Source organism: Thalassophryne amazonica, chromosome 10 (genome assembly GCF_902500255.1).
Source record: "Thalassophryne amazonica chromosome 10, fThaAma1.1, whole genome shotgun sequence".
Lineage (NCBI taxonomy): Eukaryota > Metazoa > Chordata > Actinopteri > Batrachoidiformes > Batrachoididae > Thalassophryne > Thalassophryne amazonica.
Genome location: NC_047112.1, coordinates 106,414,508 through 106,435,017, shown reverse-complemented (window position 1 = coordinate 106,435,017; position 20,510 = coordinate 106,414,508). Strand labels below are relative to the sequence as shown.

At 41.2% G+C, this 20,510-nt stretch overlaps 1 long non-coding RNA gene across 1 annotated transcript; it reads right to left on the bottom strand.

Annotated features, from left to right (window-relative positions):
- Nucleotides 1-682: 682 nt before the first annotated feature.
- On the bottom strand, nt 683-1,803 carry LOC117519350. The gene is made up of 3 exons (XR_004563252.1): nt 1,736-1,803; nt 1,473-1,625; nt 683-767 (listed from the first exon to the last, which is right to left on the bottom strand). It is a non-coding gene; the product is annotated as an uncharacterized LOC117519350 (long non-coding RNA).
- Between the last annotated feature and the right edge of the window lie 18,707 nt (nt 1,804-20,510).

Sequence of the window (20,510 nt, the reverse complement as noted above, 5' to 3'; positions counted from 1 at the left end):
GAGGCAGAGATGGACTGACTGCCTGTGAAGTGACCAACCAGGACCGAGGGTAGTTCTGTGGTGGATGCTGCAACGTGTAGTACCGGTATGCACTCCCAGACCTGATCAGATTTGCTGCACCCGTCTTTGTGTCCTCGTGTCCTAAATGTTTTTTAATGAGGTTTTTAACTTGATAAGCAAAGCAGTGGACCAGCTTTAACTGATAACTCTAATGTCATTACTTCTCTACACTGGATCATGAAGCTAGTGGAGGACAGTAAAACTGATTCTTACCGCTGGTCTCCTCTGGTCTTAGCTGTAAGATCTTTCTCTGCATGAACTGGAGGAGGCAAAGCAGAAGATTTTCAGGTGATTCACACTGAGTCTTTGTCTCTACTATGAGGACATTTGTAAATCATGATTCATGTGTACATACCAGGAGAACACTTCCTGTGCCCTGCAGCTGCTTCATGGCCATGTGGAGGTCACTCTCGGTCACATGTGGAAACTCCTCCACGCCGCTGTGGATGAGGGAAACACTTGAAGCCAGGGGACCTCGGCCTGAATCATGGGCTGAAGGCTCCAGCTGTGCACAGACAGACTTATGTTGTCTTAGTCTGTACTATAGTTCAGAATCATGTGGCAACCCACAAATCTGTCAGCCAACTGTACCTGATTTCCAGGTACCACACCTCCCCAGAATGGTCGTGTCCACAAAACACTTCCCTGTGGATTCCTGCAGCTTTTCATGGAGGTGACTGAGTGTGGTGGTTGGAGGGATGCTGTTCCTGTGGGATGTCCAAAGACTCTGTTAAAAAATCTTCATTTTCCCATTTTTCAAATCATTATGGACAACTCTAATCTTTACATATAAAGATTCATAAACTGAAGTTACTCTCCCTCGGGTAAAGGAAATAATAATAATAATAATAATATCTGTTTTGTGGGACTAACTGTGCAGCTCCAAACAATGGAAAGATAGATTTCGGTCAGAATTAATAACTTCAAGCAAATCAGCGTTTAAATCAAATGACACCTCTTTCCAAATGTTGCAATACAGACAGCAAACTACAACCGACCAAAAACTATGGTATTTTTGCAAAATGAGACGTCCTCCCATTCTTTTGAATTACACTGATCTTGACGTGCAGTGCAGCCGGTTGCAAGACCACAGCTCAGGCGCTATGGAGTTAAATTTGTCTCATTTATACCTGAAAGGAAATGCTTTTGACAAAAACTACAGATTTATTTTTGTTTATGTCCAGGATCAAGGATCCAGTGACCAATTTCATATTTATGTACTTTAAGACTCAATAAAATGTTGATATCTGCAGTGTCCAAACACTTCGCTAACATTCACTCCCCAGTCTTTCTAAAATCTCTTCATGTGAAAGTGTGTGTAGATGTGGTTAAACATCACCACTAAATTTGTTGTGCTGTTCCTGTGATTTGGCAGAACATGGGTTCTGACTGATTTTAGGTGTCTAACTCACAGCGGCATGTCTACAATTGTCGTAATCCCTCCGGCTGGCAGCAGCTCTGGTGGCCGTCCAGAACCCCTCCCAGCGGGTACGGCCCGGTTCATTAACATGGACGTGGCAGTCTACAATACCCGGCATCACCACACTGTCGCCCACGTCAAACAACTGCAGATACAGCAAGTTAAACCAACCAGTCTATCTTGTAAAGCAGGTGGACAGTGTTTCCTGTCCATCAGGGGGTGCATTCTGAACATGAGACCAGTGAACCAGCTTACCTCAAAGTCATCAGCCTCAGAAAAGCTGCCATCTGGTAGGACACGGTGGATTTTGCCGTCCTTGATGACAATGACAGCCAGGACAGACTTCAGTGCCAAGCAGGACTCTGGAGCTCCTCACAACACTGACTGATGATCCAAGCTCCATGTCCTCACTGACAGCAGTCCCTCTGCTTCAGGCCTCATGACAGCATGGTGGTTCAGTGATCCCTTTCTGAAGTTCCACCCCCTTCTGAAGGGTCAAAGTTATTGTTGACTGTGAGACATGCTGCATTTACAGGTTAAAAATTAGCCTATTGTGTTTTCTCTTTAGGGCACAGTGTTGTGGACCAGAGAGAGGAGGAACAGGAGCTTTTATACTGCAAAAAGCTTTTCAGGAAATTAGGAACTGGAAGGTGCTCTATGCAGCTACAGCTCCTCGTCAGGAGGGGGTGCTGCAGCTTCCTCACTACTGTTGCACTGAAATCCAAATTTATTGATATTTGGATTTTCATCAGTGTTATTAAGAAATTGTTTCTGGCCTGGTAACAATGTTTGAGGAAACACTCCACTGTAAGAGATTAACTTTGTCCTGTTGATGTTCTCATCCCTGGAGTGTTTGGAGCAAGTCTGGAGTCTGCTGGAGTCCATTTGCAGATAAAAGACTTCATCACTGCCCGTCCACAGCCAAAGTTAACTACCACTGCTCCTCCACCTTCACACTTTTTACCACCGTTTGTGCGCTGAGTCCACTCCTCTATACCCTGTGCACCTATAATTGTACATCAAACCACCCCAGCAATACAAGTTTTAAGTCTGCTGATGATACCACTGTGGTTGACCTCATATCTGGAGATGATGATTCTGGTGGTCTAGACAAATATCATTCAGAAAGCTGAGACTGTTATGAATATGTTATGAATATTTTGATTTGCAAACACATGGGTGTTATATTTTAGGGCCCCTTCACACCAAACACTTCTGAAGCTGACTAGCGCACGAAGGAGAAAATTGCATGCCAGTCATCAAAAATCGGAGCTGCCCTCTAACGCCTCATACACCTGTTGCTACAACTACGAGGTCTGTCCATAAAGTATCGTACCTTTTTATTTTTTTTCAAAAACTATATGGATTTCATTCATATGTTTTTACGTCAGACATGCTTGAACCCTCGTGCGCATGCGTGAGTTTTTCCACGCCTGTCGGTGACATTATTGGCCTGCGAGCACGCCTTGTGGAAGGAGTGGTCCCGCCCCCTCGTCGGATTTTCATTGTCTGGAAATGGCGGAATGAAAAGGACTTTTTTCCCATCAGAATTTTTTCAGAAGCTGTTAGAGACTGGCACCTAGAAACCATTCTAAAAATTTATCTGGCTTTCAGTGAAAATTTTACGGGCTTCACGTCCAGCTCTCCACAAGTTCTTTTATACTCACTCGACTGGTAAGCACTGAAAGCCGAGATAGACATGTCCCAACTTGTCCTCTAACACTCCGAAACGGAGGTGTTCCTTTGTCTCGCTTCATCAGTGAATCGGTCGTGATGCGCGAAGCCTCCGCCATGACAAAATCTCTTGTTAAAAGTGAAATCTGCCGGAAAATGGCTGATGTCCAGATCTTGTGATAACCAGAGAAAGAGCACACGACGGTCTCGTATCCACAGAGCCATCAGCTTAGAAATGACCAAGTGGTTTGTGCTGCATCGTCGCAGCTCGCAGCACGGCGCACCGACCGTCCTTAAAGCTGTAGTTAAAGTCCTTATTCTCTGTGAAGCCCGTAAAATTTTCACTGAAAGCCAGATAAATTTTTCGAATGGTTTCTAAGTGCCAGTCTCTAACAGCTTCTGACAAAAATTCTGATGGAAAAAAAGTCCTTTTCATTCCGCCATTTCCAGACAATGAAAATCCGACGAGGGGGGGGACCACTCCTTCCACAAGGCGTGCTCACAGGCAAATGACCTCACCGACAGCTGTGGAAAAACTCACGCATGCGCACGAGGGTTTCAAGCATGTCTGACGTAAAAACATATGAATGAAATCCATATACTTTTAAAAAAATAAAAAGGACAATTAATTTATGGACAGACCAAGTATTCACGCACAACAGTGGCTGAAAGAGAGAGTGCCCTGTGAGAGCCATTGATCCCTCTCGTGGCAGATGTTGGCCAAATTCAGGTTTCAAATCAAATCAAATCAAATCAATTTTCATTTATATAGCGCCAAATCACAACAAACTGTTGCCTCCAAGGCGCTTCATATTGCAAGGCAAAGCCATACAATAATTACAGAAAAACCCCAACTGTCAAAACGACCCCCTGTGAGCAAGCACTTGGCGGACAGTGGGAAGGAAAAAACTCCCTTTTCACAGGAAGAAACCTCCAGCAGAACCAGGCTCAGGAAGGGGTAGTCTTCTGCTGGGACTGGTTGGGGCTGAGGGAGAGAACCAGGAAAAAGACATGCTGTGAAGAGGAGCAGAGATCAATCACTAATGATTAAATGCAGAGTGGTGCATACAGAGCAAAAAGAGAAAGAAACACTCAGTGCATCATGGGAACCCCCCAGCAGTCTAAGTCTATAGCAGCATAACTAAGGGATGGTTCAGGGTCACCTGATCCAGCCCTAACTATAAGCTTTAGCAAAAAGGAAAGTTTTAAGCCTAATCTTAAAAGTAGGAGAGGGTGTCTGTCTCCCTGATCTGAATTGGGAGCTGGTTCCACAGGAGAGGAGCCTGAAAGCTGAAGGCTCTGCCTCCCATTCTACTCTTACAAACCCTAGGAACTACAAGTAAGCCTGCAGTCTGAGAGCGAAGTAAGAAGAAGAATTTTAAATTCTGTTCTAGAATTAACAGGAAGCCAATGAAGAGAAGCCAATATGGATGAGATATGCTCTCTCCTTGTAGTCCCTGTCAGTACTCTAGCTGCAGGATTTTGAATTAACTGAAGGCTTTTCAGGGAACTTTTAGGACAACCTGATAATAATGAATTACAATAGTCCAGCCTAGAGGAAATAAATGCATGAATTAGTTTTTCAGCAAAAACCTGGTCTTGTTAGGAGAGACGGCATCTATCCCACTTTGGATGGAGCAGCTCTCATTTCTAGAAATCTGGCTAATTTTCTTAAATCCTCCAAACCGTGACTATCCAGGGTTGGGACCAGGAAGCAGAGTTGTAGTCTTACACACTCTCTGCAGCTTCTCTCCCCCTGCCATCCCCTCATTACCCCATCCCCGTAGAGACGGTGCCTGCTCCCAGACTACCAATAACCAGCAAAAATCTATTTAAGCATAAAAATTCAAAAAGAAAAAATAATATAGCACCTTCAACTGCACCACAGACTAAACAGTTAAATGTGGTCTATTAAACATTAGGTCTCTCTCTTCTAAGTCCCTGTTGGTAAATGATATAATAATTGATCAACATATTGATTTATTCTGCCTTACAGAAACCTGGTTACAGCAGGAAGAATATGTTAGTTTAAATGAGTCAACACCCCCAAGTCACACTAACTGTCAGAATGCTCGTAGCACGGGCCGGGGCGGTGGATTAGCAGCAATCTTCCATTCCAGCTTATTAATTAATCAAAAACCCAGACAGAGCTTTAATTCATTTGAAAGCTTGTCTCTTAGTCTTGTCCATCCAAATTGGAAGTCCCAAAAACCAGTTTTTATTTGTTATTATCTATCGTCCACCTGGTCGTTACTGTGAGTTTCTCTGTGAATTTTCAGACCTTTTGTCTGACTTAGTGCTTAGCTCAGATAAGATAATTATAGTGGGCGATTTTAACATCCACACAGATGCTGAGAATGACAGCCTCAACACTGCATTTAATCTATTATTAGACTCTATTGGCTTTGCTCAAAAAGTAAATGAGTCCACCCACCACTTTAATCATATCTTAGATCTTGTTCTGACTTATGGTATGGAAATAGAAGACTTAACAGTATTCCCTGAAAACTCCCTTCTGTCTGATCATTTTTTAATAACATTACATTTACTCTGATGGACTACCCAGCAGTAGGGAATAAGTTTCATTACACTAGAAGTCTTTCAGAAAGCGCTGTAACTAGGTTAAGGATATGATTCCTTCTTTATGTTCTCTAATGCCATATAACAACACAGTGCAGAGTAGCTTACCTAAACTCTGTAAGGGAGATAGAGTATCTCGTCAATAGTTTTACATCCTCATTGAAGACAACTTTGGATGCTGTAGCTCCTCTGAAAAAGAGAGCTTTAAATCAGAAGTGTCTGACTCCATGGTATAACTCTCAAACTCGTAGCTTAAAGCAGATAACCCGTAAGTTGGAGAGGAAATGGCGTCTCACTAATTAGAAGATCTTCACTTAGCCTGGAAAAAGAGTCTGTTGCTCTATAAAAAGCCCTCCGTAAAGCTAGGACATCTTTCTACTCATCACTAATTGAAGAAAATAAGAACAACCCCAGGTTTCTTTTCAGCACTGTAGCCAGGCTGACAAAGAGTCAGAGCTCTATTGAGCTGAGTATTCCATTAACTTTAACTAGTAATGACTTCATGACTTTCTTTGCTAACAAAATTTGAACTATTAGAGAAAAAATTACTCATAACCATCCCAAAGACGTATCGTTATCTTTGGCTGCTTTCAGTGATGCCGGTATTTGGTTAGACTCTTTCTCTCCGATTGTTCTGTCTGAGTTATTTTCATTAGTTACTTCATCCAAACCCTCAACATGTTTATTAGACCCCATTCCTACCAGGCTGCTCAAGGAAGCCCTACCATTATTTAATGCTTCGATCTTAAATATGATCAATCTATCTTTGTTAGTTGGCTATGTACCACAGGCTTTTAAGGTGGCAGTAATTAAACCATTACTTAAAAAGCCATCACTTGACCCAGCTATCTTAGCTAATTATAGGCCAATCTCCAACCTTCCTTTTCTCTCAAAAATTCTTGAAAGGGTAGTTGTAAAACAGCTAACTGATCATCTGCAGAGGAATGGTCTATTTGAAGAGTTTCAGTCAGGTTTTAGAATTCATCATAGTACAGAAACAGCATTAGTGAAGGTTACAAATGATCTTCTTATGGCCTCGGACAGTGGACTCATCTCTGTGCTTGTTCTGTTAGACCTCAGTGCTGCTTTTGATACTGTTGACCATAAATTTTATTACAGAGATTAGAGCATGCCATAGGTATTAAAGGCACTGCGCTGCGGTGGTTTGAATCATATTTGACTAATAGATTACAATTTGTTCATGTAAATGGGGAATCTTCTTCACAGACTAAAGTTAATTATGGAGTTCCACAAGGTTCTGTGCTAGGACCAATTTTATTCACTTTATATATGCTTCCCTTAGGCAGTATTATTAGACGGTATTGCTTAAATTTTCATTGTTACGCAGATGATACCCAGCTTTATCTATCCATGAAGCCAGAGGACACACACCAATTAGCTAAACTGCAGGATTGTCTTACAGACATAAAGACATGGATGACCTCTAATTTCCTGCTTTTAAACTCAGATAAAACTGAAGTTATTGTACTTGGCCCCACAAATCTTAGAAACATGGTGTCTAACCAGATCCTTACTCTGGATGGCATTACCCTGACCTCTAGTAATACTGTGAGAAATCTTGGAGTCATTTTTGATCAGGATATGTCATTCAAAGCGCATATTAAACAAATATGTAGGACTGCTTTTTTGCATTTACGCAATATCTCTAAAATCAGAAAGGTCTTGTCTCAGAGTGATGCTGAAAAACTAATTCATGCATTTATTTCCTCTAGGCTGGACTATTGTAATTCATTATTATCAGGTTGTCCTAAAAGTTCCCTAAAAAGCCTTCAGTTAATTCAAAATGCTGCAGCTAGAGTGCTGACGGGGACTAGAAGGAGAGAGCATATCTCACCCATATTGGCCTCTCTTCATTGGCTTCCTGTTAATTCTAGAATAGAATTTAAAATCTTCTTCTTACTTATAAGGTTTGAATAATCAGGTCCCATCTTATCTTAGGGACCTCGTAGTACCATATCACCCCAATAGAGCGCTTCGCTCTCAGACTGCAGGCTTACTTGTAGTTCCTAGGGTTTGTAAGAGTAGAATGGGAGGCAGAGCCTTCAGCTGTCAGGCTCCTCTCCTGTGGAACCAGCTCCCAATTCAGATCAGGGAGACAGACACCCTCTCTACTTTTAAGATTAGGCTTAAAACTTTCCTTTTCGCTAAAGCTTATAGTTAGGGCTGGATCAGGTGACCCTGAACCATCCCTTAGTTATGCTGCTATAGACGTAGACTGCTGGGGGGTTCCCATGATGCACTGTTTCTTTCTCTTTTTGCTCTGTATGCACCACTCTGCATTTAATCATTAGTGATCGATCTCTGCTCCCCTCCACAGCATGTCTTTTTCCTGGTTCTCTCCCTCAGCCCCAACCAGTCCCAGCAGAAGACTGCCCCTCCCTGAGCCTGGTTCTGCTGGAGGTTTCTTCCTGTTAAAAGGGAGTTTTTCCTTCCCACTGTAGCAAGTGCTTGCTCACAGGGGGTCGTTTTGACCGTTGGGGTTTTACATCATTATTGTATGGCCTTGCCTTACAATATAAAGCGCCTTGGGGCAACTGTTTGTTGTGATTTGGCGCAATATAAAAAAAAAATTGAATTGAATTAATTTTAGAGATATTGCGCAAATGCAAAAAAGCAGTCCTACATATTTGTTTAATATGCGCATTGAATGACATATCCTGATCAAAAATGACTCCAAGATTTCTCACAGTATTACTAGAGGTCAGGGTAATGCCATCCAGAGTAAGGATCTGGCTAGACACCATGTTTCTAAGATTTGTGGGGCCAAGTACAATAACTTCAGTTTTATCTGAGTTTAAAAGCAGGAAATTAGAGGTCATCCATGTCTTTATGTCTGTAAGACAATCCTGCAGTTTAGCTAATGGTGTGTGTCCTCCGGCTTCATGGATAGATAAAGCTGAGTATCATCTGCGTAACAATGAAAATTTAAGCAATGCTGTCTAATAATACTGCTTAAGGGAAGCATGTATAAAGTGAATAAAATTGGTCCTAGCACAGAACCTTGTGGAACTCCATAATTAACCTTAGTCTGTGAAGATTCCCCATTTACATGAACAAATTGTAATCTATTAGATAAATATGATTCAAACCACCGCAGCGCAGTGCCTTTAATACCTATGAGATGCTCTAATCTCTGTAATAAAATTTTATGGTCAACAGTATCAAAAGCAGCACTGAGGTCTAACAGAACAAGCACAGAGATGAGTCCACTGTCTGAGGCCATAAGAAGATCATTTGTAACCTTCACTAATGCTGTTTCTGTACTATGATGAATTCTAAACCCTGACTGAAACTCTTCAAATAGACCATTCCTCTGCAGATGATCAGTTAGCTGTTTTAGAACTACCCTTTCAAGAATTTTTGAGAGGAAAGGAAGGTTGGAGATTGGCCTATAATTAGCTAAGATAGCTGGGTCAAGTGATGGCTTTTTAAGTAATGGTTTAATTACTGCCACCTTAAAAGCCTGTGGTACATAGCCAACTAATAAAGACAGATTGATCATATTTAAGATCGATCAATTAATGGTAGGGCTTCCTGAGCAGCCTGGTAGGAATGGGGTCTAATAGACCTGTTGATGGTTTGGAGGAAGTAACTACTGAAAATAACTCAGACAGAACAATCGGAGAGAAAGAGTCTAACCAAATACCGGCATCACTGAAAGCAGCCAAAGAGAACGGTATGTCTTTGGGATGGTTATGAGTAATTTTTTCTCTAATAGTTAAATTTTATTAGCAAGAAAGTCATGAAGTCATTACTAGTTAAAGTTAAAGGAATACTCGGCTCAATAGAGCTCTGACTCTGTCAGCCTGGCTACAGTGCTGAAAAGAAACCTGGGGTTGTTCTTATTTTCTTCAATTAGTGATGAGTAGTAAGATGTCCTAGCTTTACGGAGGGCTTTTTTATAGAGCAACAGACTCTTTTTCCAGGCTAAGTGAAGATCTTCTAAATTAGTGACGCGCCATTTCCTCTCCAACTTACGGGTTATCTGCTTTAAGCTGCGAGTTTGTGAGTTATACCATGGAGTCAGGCACTTCTGATTTAAGGCTCTCTTTTTCAGAGGAGCTACAGCATCCAAAGTTGTCCTCAATGAGGATATAAAACTACTGACGAGATAATCTATCTCACTCACAGAGTTTAGGTAGCTACTCTGCCCTGTGTTGGTATATGGCATTGGAGAACATAAAGAAGGAATCATATCCTTAAACCTAGTTACAGCACTTTCTGAAAGACTTCTACCATAATGAAACTTATTCCCCACTACTGGGTAGTCCATCAGAGTAAATGTAAATGTTATTAAGAAATGATCAGACAGAAGGGGGTTTTCAGGGAATACTGTTAAGTCTTCAATTTCCATACTATAAGTCAGAACAAGATCTAAGGTATGATTAAAGTGGTGGGTGGACTCATTTACATTTTGAGCAAAGCCAATCGAGTCTAACAACAGATTAAATACAGTGTTGAGGCTGTCATTCTCAGCATCTGTGTGGATGTAAAATCGGCCCACTATAATTATCTTATCTGAGCTAAGAACTAAGTCAGACAAAACGTCCAAAAATTCACAGAGAAACTCACAGTAACGACCAGGAGGACGATAGATAACAACAAATAAAACTGTTTTTTGGGACTTCCAATTTGGATGGACAAAACTAAGAGACAAGCTTTCAAATGAATTAAAGCTCTGTCTGGGTTTTTGATTAATTAATAAGCTGGAGTGGAAGATTGCTGCTAATCTCCGCCTCGGCCTGTGCTACGAGCATTTCTGGCAGTTAGTGTGACTCGGGGGTGTTGACTCATTTAAACTAACATATTCATCCTGCTGTAACCAGGTTTCTGTAAGGCAGAATAAATCATATGTTGATCAATCATTTTACTAACAGGGACATAGAAGAGAGAGATCTAATGTTTAATAGACCACATTTAACTGTTTTAGTCTGTGGTTGCAGTTGAAGGTGCTATATTATTTTTTCTTTTTGAATTTTATGCTAAATAGATTTTTACTGGTTGTTGGTGGTCTGGGAGCAGGCAACCGTCTCTACGGGGATGGGGGTAATGAGGGGCTGGCAGGGGGAGAGAAGCTGCAGAGAGGTGTGTAAGACTACAACTCTGCTTCCTGGTCCCAACCCTGGATAGTCACGGTTTGGAGATTTAAGAAAATGTCCAGATTTCTAGAAATGAGACCAGGTTTAGGACTACGCTTCCTCCTCACAGTCACCCCAGTCGGCCTGCTTTCCCGGCTGCTCGGGATCTGCCGGGAGGGGAAACTACCGGCGGCTAAGCTACCTTGGTCCGCACCGACTACAGGGGCCAGGCTAGCTGTAGGATTTTCCAAGGTGCGGCAGCCGAGTCTCAATTCGCCCAGCCTGGCCTCCAAAGTACCGAATAAGCTACACTATTACAAGTACCATTACTGCTAAAGGCGGCCGAGGGAATAAACTAAACATTTCACACCCAGACCAGAAAGTGCGGAGAGAGCAGGAGAAGCCGTACCCATGCTAAATGGCTAAGAGTATTAGCTGCGTTTAAAGTGAATAATGTGTTAAATAATTTCGAGGTGATTCAGCAGAGGGAGTGCTTTAGTTAAGGCACGTGAAGATTACACTGTGAAACAAATCGTTATCTAGTTAACTAGATCAATCTAACTGCGCAGATTAACTCTCTTCGTTCACACACGAACATCCAACACCGCTCGCTTGGCACTGAGAAAATGTTGGTGCAGTTCGTGCTGTTAGCAGGAAAATAGTGAGCAGTGATCACTTTCAAGCTGGCAGTGAAATTTGTCTAAGTGCCCCCATGAGTGCCACATGTAGCACATGCAACACACATGTAGCGTGTGCCCCCCCCCCCCACACACACACACACATGTGGCATGTGGGGGGGAGAGCACACTTGCATGACATGCTGATATGTATTTACTAGGGATGTCCTGATCCGATCACGTGATCGGAAATCGGGCCCGATCACGTGGTTTCAGACTTGCTTGAAAACGGACGTTGCATCCCAATCAGGAATCCGATATAGATTTTATCCTCATTATTTTGATCAGTGCTATTTCAGGCTCATTATTGCAGATTAATGGGGCTTTCACCCGTCGGAAGCGTCAGAGGCGTGAGACGCGTTGCTTTTTAGAGGCGTCAGAAGCATCGCTTTAGCTCAGCTTTTGACATGATGCTTCTGACAGAAGCGCGCATTGTCGCTTGTCGGCAGGCTGACACAGTCAAAGTTCAACCCAATCCTTTTTTTTTCTCAATTGAACAAAAGAAAAAACACAAGTTCAACCGGACAGAGGTGAGGAGTTACGCGCGCAGTTTCTTTTGCAGAACTGCTGATTGTGTGTTTACGCGCTCAGCCTGACGCCTTGATGGAATGGCAAGAGGATGATGGACACTTTCCCACCGAAACTCTTGCTCAGTCATCCTTCCGTGCGCAGCAGGACCCCGTGCTGACCAAGTCCTCAGGACGACGATCTGTCATCTGATTAACAAAAAGAAAAAAACAGTTTCCTGTGATCGTTTGTCTGCAAAACGGAGCGAGAGATGGTGTGTGCATGAGCAACGTGTGCACTCATCACATTTAGGAACGCGTCTTAAAGAGCTTCTGTCTTCATTCACGTTCACTGTGCTGCTCTGAACTTGTTGAACACTGAAAAAGCATCAGAGGGGTACACTGAGGACTGTCAGGATGCAAATGTAAGTTGTTTTTTTTTTCCTTTTCCTTTTCAAGTTGACTTTTGAACTTTCGACGCTCTGAGCTGTGACGTAGCTTCGCGCTGTCCAATAGGAACGACGCGTCGGGCCAAAACAAATCAAATCAAATCAATTTTATTTATATAGCGCCAAATCACAACAAACAGTTGCCCCAAGGCGCTTTATATTGTAAGGCAAGGCCATACAATAATTACGGAAAAACCCCAACGGTCAAAACGACCCCCTGTGAGCAAGCACTTGGCAACAGTGGAGAAGGAAAAAACTCCCTTTTAACAGGAAGAAACCTCCAGCAGAACCAGGCTCAGGGAGGGGCAGTCTTCTGCTGGGACTGGTTGGGGCTGAGGGAGAAAACCAGGAAAAAACATGCTGTGGAGGGGAGCAGAGATCAATCACTAATGATTAAATGCAGAGTGGTGCATACAGAGCAAAAAGAGAAAGAAACACTCGATAAGATGGGACCTGATTATTCAAAACCTTATAAGTAAGAAGAAGAATTTTAAATTCTATTCTAGAATGAATGAATGAAGATAGGCCAATATGGGTGAGTTATGCTCTCTCCTTCTAGTCCCTGTCAGTACTCTAGCTGCAGCATTTTGAATTAACTGAAGGCTTTTCAGGGAACTCTTAGGTTAACCTGATAATAATGAATTACAATAGTCCAGCCTAGAGGAAATAAATCCATGAATTAGTTTTTCAGCATCACTCAGACAAGACCTTTCTAATTTTAGAGATATTGCGCAAATGCAAAAAAGCAGTCCTACATATTTGTTTAATATGCGCATTGAATGACATATCCTGATCAAAAATGACTCCAAGATTTCTCACAGTATTACTAGAGGTCAGGGTAATGCCATCCAGAGTAAGGATCTGGTTAGACACCATGTTTCTAAGATTTGTGGGGCCAAGTACAATAACTTCAGTTTTATCTGAGTTTAAAAGCAGGAAATTAGAGGTCATCCATGTCTTTATGTCTGTAAGACAATCCTGCAGGTTAGCTAATGATGTGTGTCCTCTGGCTTCATGGTTAGATAAAGTTGGGTATCATCTGCGTAACCAATGAAACTTTAAGCAATGCCGTCTAATAATACTGCCTAAGGGAAGCATGTATAAAGTGAATAAAATTGGTCCTAGCACAGAACTTGTGGAACTCCATAATTAACCTTAGTCTGTGAAGAAGATTCCCCATTTCAAATCAATCAAATCAATTTTATTTATATAGCGCCAAATCACAACAAACAGTTGCCCCAAGGCGCCCTTATATTGTAAGGCAAGGCCATACAATAATTACAGAAAAACCCCAACGGTCAAAACGACCCCCCTGTGAGCAAGCACTTGACAACAGTGGGACGGAAAAACTCCCTTTTAACAGGAAGAAAAGGGAGTTTTTGTCCATTTATATGAACAAATTGGTAATCTATTAGATAAATATGATTCAAACCCACCGCAGCGCAGTGCCTTTAATACCTATGGCATGCTCTAATCTCTGTAATAAAATTTTATGGTCAACAGTATCAAAAGCAGCACTGAGGTCTAACAGAATAAGCACAGAGATGAGTCCACTGTCTGAGGCCATAAGAAGATCATTTGTAACCTTCACTAATGCTGTTTCTGTACTATGATGAATTCTAAAACCTGACTGAAACTCTTCAAATAGACCATTGCTCTGCAGATGATCAGTTAGCTGTTTTACAACTACCCTCTCAAGAATTTTTGAGAGAAAAGGAAGGTTGGAGATTGGCCTATAATTAGCTAAGATAGCTGGGTCAAGTGATGACTTTTTAAGTAATGGTTTAATTACTGCCACCTTAAAAGCCTGTGGTATGCTTAAATGAATGAATATGTTAGTTTAAATGAGTCAACACCCCCGAGTCACACTAACTGTCAGAATGCTCGTAGGACGGGCCGGGGCGGTGGATTAGCAGCAATCTTCCATTCCAGCTTATTAATAATCAAAAACCTAGACAGAGCTTTAATTCATTTGAAAGCTTGTCTCTTAGTCTTGTCCATCCAAATTGGAAGTCCCAAAAACCAGTTTTATTTGTTATTATCTATCGTCCACCTGGTCTTTACTGTGAGTTTCTCTGTGAATTTTCAGACCTTTTGTCTGACTTAGTGCTTAGCTCAGATAAGATAATTATAGTGGGCGATTTTAACATCCCCACAGATGCTGAGAATGACAGCCTCAACACTGCATTTACTCTATTATTAGACTCTATGGCTTTGCTCAAAAGTAAATGAGTCCACCACCACTTAATCATATCTTAGATCTTGTCTGACTTATGGTATGGAAATAGAAGATCTTAACAGTATCCCTGAAAACTCCTTCTGTCTGATCATTTCTTAATAACATTTACATTTACTCTGATGGACTACCCAGCAGTGGGGAATAAGTTTCATTACACTAGAAGTCTTTCAGAAAGCGCTGTAACTAGGTTTAAGGATATGATTCCTTCTTTATGTTCTCTAATGCCATATACCAACACAGTGCAGAGTAGCTACCTAAACTCTGTAAGTGAGATAGAGTATCTCGTCAATAGTTTTACATCCTCATTGAAGACAACTTTGGATGCTGTAGCTCCTCTAAAAAGAGAGCTTAAATCAGAAGTGCCTGACTCCGTGGTATAACTCACAAACCCGTAGCTTAAAGCAGATAACCCGTAAGTTGGAGAGGAAGAAATGGCGTCTCACTAACTTAGAAGATCTTCACTTAGCCTGGAAAACAGAGTCTGTTGCTCTATAAAAAAGCCCTCCGTAAAGCTAGGACATCTTTCTATCATCACTAATTGAAGAAAATAAGAACAACCCCAGGTTTCTTTTCAGCACTGTAGCCAGGCTGACAAAGAGTCAGAGCTCTATTGAGCTGAGTATTCATCACTTTAACTAGTAATGACTTCATGACTTTCTTTGCTAACAAAATTTGAACTATTAGAGAAAAAATTACTCATAACCATCCCAAAGACGTATTGTTATCTTTGGCTGCTTTCAGTGATGCCGGTATTTGGTTAGACTCTTTCTCTCCGATTGTTCTGTCTGAGTTATTTTCATTAGTTACTTACTAGGACCAATTTTATTCACTTCATCCAAACCATCAACATGTTTATTAGACCCCATTCCTACCAGGCTGCTCAAGGAAGCCCTACCATTATTTAATGCTTTGATCTTAAATATGATCAATCTATCTTTGTTAGTTGGCTATGTACCACAGGCTTTTAAGGTGGCAGTAATTAAACCATTACTTAAAAGCCATCACTTGACCCAGCTATCTTAGCTAATTATAGGCCAATCTCCAACCTTCCTTTTCTCTCCAAAAATTCTTGAAAGGGTAGTGGTAAAACAGCTAACTGATCATCTGCAGAGGACATGGTCTATTTGAAGAGTTTCAGTCAGTTTTAGAATTCATCATAGTACAGAAACAGCATTAGTGAAGGTTACAAATGATCTTCTTATGGCCTTGGACAGTGGACTCATCTCTGTGCTTGTTCTGTAGACCTCAGTGCTGCTTTTGATACTGTTGACCATAAAATTTTATTACAGAGATTAGAGCATGCCATAGGTATTAAAGGCACTGCGCTGCGGTGGTTTTGAATCATATTTGTCTAATAGATTACAATTTGTTCATGTAAATGGGGAATCTTCTTCACAGACTAAAGTTAATTATGGAGTTCCACAAGGTTCTGTGCTAGGACCAATTTTATTCACTTTATACATGCTTCCCTTAGGCAGTATTATTAGACGGTATTGCTTAAATTTTCATTGTTACGCAGATGATACCCAGCTTTATCTATCCATGAAGCCAGAGGACACACACCAATTAACTAAACTGCAGGACTGTGTTACAGACATAAAGACATGGATGACCTCTAATTTCCTGCTTTTAAACTCACATAAAACTGAAGTTATTGTACTTGGCCCCACAAATCTTAGAAACATGGTGTCTAACCAGATCCTTACTGTGGATGGCATTACCCTGACCTCTAGTAATACTGTGAGAAATCTTGGAGTCATTTTTGATCAGGATATGTCATTCAAAGCGCATATTAAACAAATATGTAGGACTGCTTTTTTGCATTTGCGCAATATCTCTAAAATCAGAAAGGTCTTGTCTCAGAGTGATGCTGAAAAAACTAATTCATGCATTTATTTCCTCTAGGCTGGACTATTGTAATTCATTATTATCAGGTTGTCCTAAAAGTTCCCTAAAAAGCCTTTCAGTTAATTCAAAATGCTGCAGCTAGAGTACTGACGGGGACTAGAAGGAGAGAGCATATCTCACCCATATTGGCCTCTCTTCATTGGCTTCCTGTTAATTCTAGAATAGAATTTAAAATTCTTCTTCTTACTTATAAGGTTTTGAATAATCAGGTCCCATCTTATCTTAGGGACCTCGTAGTACCATATCACCCCAATAGAGCGCTTCGCTCTCAGACTGCAGGCTTACTGTAGTTCCTAGGGTTTGTAAGAGTAGAATGGGAGGCAGAGCCTCAGCTTTCAGGCTCCTCTCCTGTGGAACCAGCTCCCAATCAGATCAGGGAGCCAGACACCCTCTCTACTTTTTAAGATTAGGCTTAAAACTTTCCTTTTTGCTAAGCTTATAGTTAGGGCTGGATCAGGTGACCCTGAACCATCCCTTAGTTATGCTGCTATAGACGTAGACTGCTGGGGGGTTCCCATGATGCACTGTTTCTTTCTCTTTTTGCTCTGTATGCACCACTCTGCATTTAATCATTAGTGATCGATCTCTGCTCCCCTCCACAGCATGTCTTTTTCCTGGTTCTCTCCCTCAGCCCCAACCAGTCCCAGCAGAAGATTGCCCCTCCCTGAGCCTGGTTCTGCTGGAGGTTTCTTCCTGTTAAAAGGGAGTTTTTCCTTCCCACTGTAGCCAAGTGCTTGCTCACAGGAGGTCGTTTTGACCATTGGGGTTTTACATAATTATTGTATGGCCTTGCCTTACAATATAAAGCGCCTTGGGGCAACTGTTTGTTGTGATTTGGCGCTATATAAAAAAATTGATTGATTGATTGATTGATTGGTACATAGCCAACTAATAAAGATAGATTGATCATATTTAAGATCGAAGCATTAATTAATGGTAGGGCTTCCTTGAGCAGCCTGGTAGGAATGGGGTCTAATAGACATGTTGATGGTTTGGAGGAAGTGACTAATGAAAATAACTCAGACAGAACAATCGGAGAGAAAGAGTCTAACCAAATACCGGCATCACTGAAAGCAAACACAGAAGAATAGTGGCAGAAACCACTGATCTGTACAAATGGTAAATGGACTGCATTTATAAAGCGCTTTTCCATCTGCATCCAATGCTCAAAGCGCTTTACAATTATGCCTCACATTCACTCCAATGTCAGGTTGCTGACATACAAGGCACTCACTACACACTGGGAGCAATAGGGGATTAAAGACCTTGCCCAAGGGCCTTTAGTGATTTTCCAGTCAGGCGGGGATTTGAACCACAGATCAGTGCAGAAACCACGTGTCTGAAGAAAAATCCTTGGAAATGTTTTCTGTTGTTGTTGTTTGTTACCTCAAAATTTCTGATTACTGTTTAAAAAAGTTTAGAACACTTGTAATTAAAATAGCTAAATCAATAAATGGTTCTTTAAAAACCTTTCATCTATAAATTAAAACCACCTGTTATTTCAGATTAGATAATTTCTTGTTTAACATACGGAACCTTAGACATTTATTTTTAGACAAATAAAATAACATGGAAATTTGTACATTTTTTAAGTCTGGTAGATTATTACTTGATTATTCAAGCTACCTCAAGGAGAAGTGCACTGTTTAAATGATAAATAATAAAATAAGGTGATTAAAATTAAATTATTATATATTTAGCATTTGTTCATTGTTCATTCAGTTTTTTTAAAGTATCGGATCGGGACTCGGTATCGGCAGATACTCAAAATCAGATGACTCGGAATCAGATCGGGGCCAAAAAAACCTGATCGGGACATCCCTAGTATTTACAGACATGATCACATGGGCTCTGAACAGCCACGTCTGAGCGCACACAGCCGGGCTACAGCGGGCGCACACAGCGCATGTTGGCAGGCTGTTCAATGTGAAATGGACAGATCAGATCGTCATGCAGCAGGCGATCTGAATGTCACGTGTCTTCTACCTGACACGTGTCCAGCAGAAGACGCTGGACAATATGACAAGCCAGCAGCGCCATAAATACGCCACTTTCATTCACATATCACCAAAAATACGCCGTAACAAACGCTGTTTTGTCAGTTATTACGGCTTCTTTTTCTCATTTAAAAAAAAAACATTTATCCTCTTGTTGATTTTAGCCATTTTACACTCCTGTTATAAGACAGTGATTGTAACGCAATGGTAAAGTTTCAGTCTGGAAATCTGAGCTTTTGTAAATTGCAGGTTAAAATCCCGTGAGTGGCATTTAGTTTTTTATTTAACCGCAGGGTTCTGTATTGCTTCCCCTTTTATTTATTATTTATATCAACCCAGTGATATTCAGTAATTATACAGCTGGTTTTTATTATTTTTCTCCGCATCAGAGGCACGATGTGGTGCAGCTGCTCGCTCTGTGCTCATGCACGTGCACGGTGTTTTGTGACTTCATGTTTGGTTTGCGGATTTTCTTCCGGTTTCTGTGTCTTTCGTGTTTCGGGTCCTTATACAAGTACCTTAAATGGGGAATTTCTGAAGGTATAGTACTATGACATGGACCGCATTGATTGGTTAGGCTTCTTTAGTGCGAAACTTGTCTAACTGGCATTTGTCTAACTGGAATGAAACATGTATCACGGGTTTCTACTGCATCATGTTGTATGTCAACACCAGTGGTGGGCACAGTTCCGATAATCCAATAACCGATAATTACTGAAGATAAAGTTTTCATTATCGGATTATCTTTTCAGATAACTTTGAAAACCATTATCAGACTAATTATCTTCCAATAAACTTTTGTCCGATAATTTTTAGACTGTTAACATGGTAAACAAAGGTGAGTAGATGTGTAGTTCTACCCTGTGCAAATAGAGGAGAACTGCTTCTAGAAGAAACCGCTCTATCCTCTGCAGGCAAAGGAGAACTGGTCACCAAAAAAAAAAAAAAAACAACCTAATTTCTTTAACCCCATACTGATATGCGGCCAATATCACCCAAGTCATCCAGAGGCATACATTTTTAACTTATGGTTCAAATTTTAACCAAACTTATTTTCCATCCATCCATCCATTTTCTTCCGCTTTATCCAGAGTCGGTTCGTGGGGGCAGCAGCTCAAGCAAAGCCGCCCAGACCTCCCGATCCACACACACCTCCCCCAGCTCCTCCGGGGGAACCCCAAGGTGTTCCCAAGCCAGCCGAGAGATGTAGTCCCTCCAGTGTGTCCTGGGTCTTCCCCGGGGCCTCCTCCCAATGGGACCGGTGCCAATGTGCCCGGAACACCTCTCCAGCCTGACTAAACAGTAACTTAATTTTATGGCGGTCAATTACAAAGCTGAACTCATTCACAGGAAGAGACTGTAACACATGATTACCTTCCAAAGAAAAGTCCTAAGTTTCAAACCTGAGAAAAACAAATCATTATTTTTGTTTGCTTTCTCCAGTTCATCACGAGTTATAAAGCCTTTCCTCTCCATCGTCATGTTAAATGCAACTTTCATAGAATCCCAAAGCCTTCTTGAGTCCATTGACCTAAAATTTTGTTCGATGATGTTCCTGTGTTTCCTTCTTGCCTCCCACAGCAGTTGGTTGAGTTCTTCCTGAACTGTTTTTAAACCAGCTCGATCATGTTTTTTTTTTATAGCGATTTTTTTATAATTAATACAGTCTTTTACTTCTCTAGTGATATAAGGCTTGTTGTTGGGATACACAATAATGTTCTTTTTGGGAACCACACAGTCAACACAAAAGTTAATATCGTCTGTTATTGTTTCTGTGGCCTCATTTATATCCACATCATGAAAAATATTCCAGTTTGTGCAGAGGAATGAACCCTTAAGTATCTCCACACAATCCTGTGTCCATGTACACACGGTTCTTGTCTGGGGTTTCCTTCTCTTGA